We start from the raw sequence: 5,309 nt of genomic DNA on the forward strand, positions 1-5,309 counted from the left end.
CCCCAACGCCTCAGTAGCAGCTGGGCATCGCTCAGCTTGCAGCCTCAGTGCTGAGTGGAGATGTGAGTCGTGGAGCTCAGGTGAGTTTCAGACCCAGTGAGACCCTGACTGAAAAACATAAGAAAGCAATGGGAAAGCGCCCACATGTGTGTAGACATCAACTTGTTTAAACGTTTTACCGGCTCTTTGTGAATTTCACATCATACACCCCGGTCCCACTTATCTCTCCCTCCTCACATGCCCCCAAAGCAGAGAAGAAGAGACCATGGGACAGCTGCAGTGTGTTCCAGTGTGTCCACACTCCGTTGCCTGCAGTGTTGTGCACTGTGCTGGTCTGGTTCGAGGCCTCTGACTTGTGCTGCCCTGTCCTCCCGGACATTCTCACTGCCCTGTGTCCTGAGATCCTGTAGAACCGGGTCCTCCACGCACTCCAGCCGATCTGTCAGTGGGGTAGATGGGGGTGGGCTCACTGGCAAATCCTATACCCTACCCCCACCTCCGTCCCACTCCTTCACCCCCAGGCAGCCAGAGCCAGCCCTACCCTGCTGCCCTGGTGAGGTACAGGACCTGCAGTCGGTGAGGGACATGGCCATCTCTACCTGTCACTGGTGGCTGGGGGATGGGTGGAAGGCATCTGGACCACCTCCCAGCAGGCAGGGCAGGGCTGGCCAGACTAGGTGCAGGACCTGTGCAGCTCTCCAGCTCGGCTCAGCCCAGCTCATCTGCCAGCCATGGGGGCACAAACGAATACACTTTGAAAAGAATATTTAGCTTATTTTTTCCTTTCTATGACTTTTGAAAATTTCTGATAGCATTGCCAAACAAGCTCCTGTGACTCCCAGGGATAAAGCTTATTTCCAGCATTATATATCAAAAAGTTACACCTCAAAAAAAAAAAAAAAAAAAAAAAAAAAAAAAAAAAAAGAGTATATGGGCTTCAAAGATAGCTCAGTAGTTAAGAGTACTGGCTGCTCTTCTAGAGGACCCAGGTTCAATTCTCCACACTAACGTGTTAGCTCAGCCACCTGCAGCTCTGTTTCCAGGAGATCTGGCACTCCGTTCTACACACCACACACACGGCAATCACCCATCACATAAAATTTAACAAAAAATACATTTTAAAAGGATATATATAAACATTTTAAATTTTTAATAAGTATAGGAAACAAATTTATAATTATATATACTAAAATAGATACATTTATATGTATATATAAGTAAGATAAATATAAGTAAATTTATATAAAATATGTATTTTATTACATTTATTATATAAATGCATATATAGTTTTATAAATGTATATATAAAATAAGCATATAATAAAGTAAATAGTATAATAAAAATATATTAAAAGTATGCATGTATATAACAAATCTATAAGAAAATAAACAGAATGAAAAATAAACATTTCAGTGTTCTAGTTAGCACAGAGAATATCTCATTACAGCAGTTACCCTTGTATATCACAGCACTTGGCTCATATTTGTGCCCGCCCACCGTTCCTCCTCGGGAACCTCTTGCTTCTCTCAAATACCCCTTCTGCTCTCGGAGTATGATCATCAGTACTCTGGAGATATCATTTCGTACTAAGAAATTACTATGTTTAAAACTACAAGGTAATGCTTACTTTTAAAGATGTGTGTGTGTGTGTGTGTGTGTGTGTGTACACATGTGAGTGCTGTTCCCAAGGAGATCAGAAGATGGCACCAGGGCCCCTGGAGCTGCCTGGCAGTGGTACTGGGACCAAGCTTAGGTTGGAAGATCCACACTCAATCACTGATCCATCTCTGCAGCCCCAGCAGTGCCGATTTTAAGAACTATAGTTCATTTTCAAACTTTTAAGTGTTTGCTCGGTGCATGAGCCAGGGGAGTCTCTGTTCCCACAGATTCCTGAGTTACAAGGAAGAATTGTAACTAGTTCCCAGGCATCTAGTCCTGCTAGAAAACACAGCTCCCTGAGGACTGTTGCCAGACAAACTCCATTCTTGCTGTTAGACCACAGGGGTTTCCTGGGATTCCAGACACTGGTAAAAAGGAGCCAGGGATCTGACTCAACAGGCCAAGGCGCTGTGACCAAGCCTGATGACCTGAGTCCCCAGAACTCACATGGTAGAAGGAGGTGACCAAGTCCTGGAAACTTCCTTCTGACTCACAAACACAAAACAAGTAAATGTAATTTCTTAATACTTTAAAATGGTAAATAAACAAAGCCTAATGAAATGTTGGCCCAGCCTGTCAAAGGCACACATGTGGTATACAGACATGCAGAGAAAACACACACACACCCACACATACACACACACACACACACATACACACACACACACACACACACACACACACACACACACACACACATATAGCTCATACCTCTACCTGGGAGGTAGAAACAGAAGGCCCAGGAACTCGGAACCCTCCTCAGCTACTTACTGAGTTCCAGACTGCCCTGGGCAATGTCTGAAAGCAGCATAAAATCAGATGAAGCTGAATTTGAAACAGAAAGAACTAACACTGAGCACTTAGTGTGCTCATTCTCCGAGGGGCTCTTAAATCTCTCAAAGATGTTTTTAAAAATCAAAACCACGGAAGTACGCGTAGAGGTTACCCACTCCAAAGCTCCTTCTTCTTCTGCTTTCTGGCTACCCTAGAGGAGTAGGAGGTGAGGCAGAAACCACTTCCAGAATCACTGTAGTGGTCTCCGCAACAGGAAATGAGGGTCACAACTGTATTGAGGCTTCAGAGATACAAAGAAGAGCTTACACTGAAGGAACATCGTGGACCGGGGAGGAAAGCTTGCTCTATAAGAGATGTCCTGAGTTCAAATCCCCAGTACCCACGTAAAAAGCCAGGCATGACTCCATCCCTGCAATCCCAGCACAGAGGTGGAATTCAGTGACAGACGCTGCCTCAAGGCGGTACGACTCAGCACAGAAGACACCTGAGGACATCCTGCTCTGTGGTCCCACATGTGCATGCCTATACTTACATGCCCCACATACATGCACACACACACACGCACACACATATATATATGTAAATACACACACACACACATACACGCACACACACACACGCACAGGCACACACATACGTGTGTGTGTGTGTGTGTGTGTACACACTCAACATATATGTGTTGAGAACAGGATTGAGTAGAGAAGTAACAAAGATGGATTTTGCTTTTCTAGCTTGTTACACCTACAGAAAACTTGTCTCTTCTAAAGACCATCATTTCTGTTCTCATGTTTGCCTAACCTGGGATGGAAGGAACTGGCAAGCCCCAGTAAATCCCAGGGAGCTCCTTTCTCTTGCCTGCAGCGTTAATGTTTGGTTCTATGGTCTGTGGATGTTTGAAGATGACAAAGGATCAGCCTAGAACCCCTTTGCATATGTAACCCAGCTTTATAGACTTATTATTATTACTTAAAACCTCTCTCTGAAAACATATGGAATGGAAATATCACCTGGCTGAGGACTGTTATTTTGGTGGTGCTGAGAGTACTGTAACTGGGGCAGCTGGGTTGCTATGGTGACTGGGTCTCCAGACAGAGCCTCGTGCTACCACACATCCACGCAGCAGATGAATCTCAGGGTGGCACGGCCATGACACTCATTCTTCGTTGAAGCATCCCCAAACTCCCAGCAGGACTTGTGGAAGGAAATTTGGGATCAGGGCCCCAAAAGCACTGGTTTAAGAAAAAAAAAAAAAAAAGGTTGCAACATGGGCTTTTTCGAGCTGGGTCTTGTCAGTCCTCCCACTCCTGAACATCTTTGGCTCGCAGCCTGAAGCTCTTCCTTGGAGGAGGCTTGTAGCTTGTGGAAAGTTCGTCCCGGAAGCTCCAGTGCAGACAGACGCAGACCACACTCTTGTCACGAATAGACGAGATGAGGGGGGGGCGGATGAGTGTGGGACTGTGCTGAGGGTCCAGCTGCTGCTCTGGGGCCTCCTGCCTGGTCACTGCACACCCACGGCCATCGCTGCACTCTGGGCAAGAGCCAGAGATTGCGGACTGTGACACCAAGAAGACTCCAGTCAGTTCAGGGAGATGCGTGGGACTGGAGACAGTCGTGGTTGGTTGGTTGGTTTGTTTTTTGTTAAGAAGCCGGACTTAGACAAATATTACTTTTCCTCTCACATGAGGAATCTGGACTTATTAAAAAATAAGATTTAATTAAACTATAAATATATGTGGTGAGACAGTAGACGAGGAAGACCTGCGGCGGGGAGAAAAGGAGAGACAGACATGAGAAGGCAGTTGAGAGTGAATGTGAGCGAAGGACTATGATCTGTATGAAAACGCCGTGATGAAACCCAGCATTTTCACTTTCTAACACGAAACGAACAGAAGCGTGCCGGCACTTTCGCGGGTGGGCGGGAGCAGACATTGCCTCTGAGGTTTGCTCAAAGCCAAGCTCCGCGCCCACGCTGTCCTTCCGGGTCTCGACAGTAGGGGTCCTCATTGAGTCGAGCGTCCTACACTATGCTGGAGTCACTGGACTTAAGGATGGGGACGCTTTGAATAGGGCGTATCTGCCTCTGGTTCTTGCCTAAGCATGACGTGGGAAAGCGGAAGGAAAAAAAAGATCCCTGACTTGCAGCATGACTCACTATGAACAAACGGAGAGCAGACTCGCCGCCTCTTATCGGAGCCCCAGAACGCCCGGGGACAAACCTGAGTCAGACCAGCAGTCCTGAGTCTGGTGGGTCAGAGAGCATTTTCCCTCTAGGGAGAAATGTGTTTAGAGGAAGTGGTCCGAATTTCTTAAATATTGTCGGCAACCCCATGTAAACCCCGGGCTTCTAGGAACAGTTTCATCCCTCAAAACAGGAAGCTTTCTGACTGAAGATAAAAATTGACCACCTCCACAAAGACATCAAGAGTAGGTAGAAAGGCATGTGACTTAGCAGCGGTTCTACCACACAGGTACCCCAGACCGTCAGCCGTGCCTGGTGTGTGCACCTTACTGCATAGCGACCTGACCGATGACCTTTGTCCTATCTGTGCTGGTTTTTTTTTTTTTTTTTGGAAACAGCCCAAGCTAGCCTCGAATGCAAAATGTTGCTACAGCAGCCTCCTGAGCGCTAAGACAGACGTGGACCACCACACTAAACCCCAGTGGTGTTTTTAAAAGAAATATAGTCAGCCAAGCCTGTGACACAGACCTGCAACCCCAGCCCTAAGGAAAAGCAAAAAGTAACGGGGATAGATGTACAGTAAGTTTAGGGCCAGCCTGGGCAACTTAGTGAGACGATCTCAAAAGGAAAGGTTAAAAAGAGGGTTGTGGCTATGTAATTTAGTAGTGTTTTCCT

Source organism: Micromys minutus (genome assembly GCF_963924665.1).
Source record: "Micromys minutus genome assembly, chromosome: 31".
NCBI classification, from domain to species: Eukaryota; Metazoa; Chordata; class Mammalia; order Rodentia; family Muridae; genus Micromys; species Micromys minutus.